We start from the raw sequence: 2,623 nt of genomic DNA, 5'->3' as shown, positions 1-2,623 counted from the left end.
CTTGACTCCTGTATTTAGATTTTTGCTGTTTTTTTTTAAAGTTAAAGGGTTGGCAGTTTTTATGGCCCAAGTGCCACACATCTACACACGCTCAGTGTATACCTGTGAAGATGTTGGTGTGCTAGCAAATACAATGGGAGGAAGGGGAGCAAGCCAAACCCCAACAGCACTGCCAGTGTCAGGGATTCACCTTGGACTTGGTTGGTGGCTGTGCAGGTCTAAGATGCAATGACGAGCCTAAACCATACCTATTGGTTTCTCCTTTATTATTGGTAGTGGAGCCAGCACCTTGGGGGTGGGAAGAGTAAGGGGAGGGTCTGTCCAGTCTGCAGGGGCATACTCATGATTACAGATTAGTTTTCAATAACCATGTAGGGGCATACTCATGATTACAGATTAGTTTTCAATAACCATGTCTTCAGATATCAGACCGGAGACTCTTCTTAGGGGGAGATTACATGGCAGCACTTTCCTCCCCATTCTGCTTTCAACCTCTTTTCCATTCTTGTGTGAAGTAGACCACAGTACACAAACATCCCCCTGTGCTAATCCACATGGGGTAGTCACAGTACGGGGGCGTCCACCCTGTTCCTTCTGTCTCCGTTTTTTATGGTTGATAAAATGTTATGTGCTTCTTTCATGGTTATCCCTTAGAAGAACTGTGTTTTTGTACCCTTCTTTTTTCTACCTAAAGCAGTCTCAAAGTGGTTGCAAGCACCTTTTCCCTTCCTTTCTCCAAAATAGGTACCCTCTGAGGGGTGTGGGGCTGAAAGAGCTCTGAGAGGACTGGGAATGGCCCACAGTCACCCAGCCGGCCTCAGGTGTCTCAAAGCAGTTTAGAATCACCTTCCACTCCCAATAACAGACACCCTGTGATGGAGGTGGGGCTGAGAGAGCTCTGAGAGAACTGGGACTGCCTCAAGGTCACCCAGCCAGCTGCCTGTGGGGAATCAAATCCAGCTCTCCAGATTAGAGGCCACCGTTCTTTAATTGTTATCCTATAACGGTTCGCAGAGACTAATGCTAGAGTTGCTCTTCTCCCTCCTTCAGCTATTTCATCCTGCCAAAATAGGTCCAATATTAAAAATTTTGGCAAGGAATCTTCCAGTCACTCCCAACCAGAGGGATTTCTCCTCAGAATTCCCACAACACATAGAGGCCGGGCCTTAGAGGGCTCTCCCTCTGATTGGCTGACTCTCCCCACATTTTCATTGGCTCTAGTCACCGTCTGTTACAGGAAGCCTCACTGAGACGAGCTTCCAGGGCTTTAAAGGCCCCTTCAAGCTTCTTAGGGGCACGTTGAGGATGGACCATTTTTATTCTGTAAAGGCCACTTCCTTGGGCGGCTCCTTGCTGGGTCCACCTTCTGTGTAGGAGACATGAAGAAATTATGTATTTATAATTTGATTTATATACTTCAGCAAGTTCAAGTGGACATGAAGGGCCAGAAATATGGGGGGGGGGGATTATGAGAAGTTCTTATTTTATCAGGAAGAGTGCAGGGAATATTTGCCAACGTATTCACAAACCTTGCTGGCATCTTTGTTAGAACAGTTTTGGGTCCCTATTGACCTCTCAGACCTTGTTTGTGCTTGCAGAACTGAGGCAGGAGAGCCCTGAGAGAGAATAGATTAGACCAATAGATTAGTCCAACCCAAAGGGCCCCCATGCAACCCTGGAAGCTCATTCACCAGGCACCCGCCAGCTCAGTTAGCGGTCTGAGGCAAGGTGAGTAAATTTACTGGACATGACAGAGGGGGAAATGCAGCCTGATTAGGCAGGGGCCACTCAGGCAGCAGGACAACACAGGCAGGAACGTTCATTGGCCCTTAAATTGTGAGGCCCAAAGGTCATTAGGCCTTTTATTATAGTTACAGATAACAAATGCCATTTTCTTTGCTCCATTATATCCTGTGGGAACAATTATAGTTAATGGTCTCCTTAAGGTACAATGGAGAACCAATCTGGGGTTATCTGAGACTCGGTGTGCAGTTTTTCAAGTAGAAGTACCAAATTTGCAGATAGCTGCTAGTACTTCTAAAAAAAAAACCAACCACGTTTGAAAAAAGATTGGACCGGGTGGGGGGGTCAAATTCTATGGGCCACCAAAGAAGGTGCCCGTATCTTCTGTTGCTTTCAATGGAAAGGAGGAAAAGGAATTTAAATTTTAAATAGAATGCTGACCCTTTAATTCTTAAATGCCTTTTGCAAGAAATGGCACAAGTGAATTGTGAAGGTGTTTAAAGGTTTTTAAACACATTGAAGCCACAAGTTTACTCAGAATGTGCTTAAAGGGACTGCAACTCTTTTTAAAAAACTTTAGCTATCTACCAGTCCTTGATAAGGTATTTTTGGCTCAGATTAGTCAGATGTACAGTGCTACTAGAATCGCATTGTAAGTACATCACAGTTTGTGTTGCAGGCCAGAGAAAATACATTCTTCAGTCCAAGCAGGGAGGATCCTGATTTCTAGATGCATTGATCTTTCCCTTCCCCCTTCCATGTCCTCTCTCTTTCTCTCGTTTGTTCACAGACATTATTATCCATTGAAATTCCCACCTTTACAAAAATAAACCATACCAGCCCCTGCCTCCTAACAACTTCTTCAAAGTCAGTGGAACAA

This window comes from Paroedura picta, chromosome 4, assembly GCF_049243985.1.
Source record: "Paroedura picta isolate Pp20150507F chromosome 4, Ppicta_v3.0, whole genome shotgun sequence".
Classification (NCBI taxonomy): Eukaryota; Metazoa; Chordata; class Lepidosauria; order Squamata; family Gekkonidae; genus Paroedura; species Paroedura picta.
Note: the sequence above shows the minus strand (reverse complement) of the source record.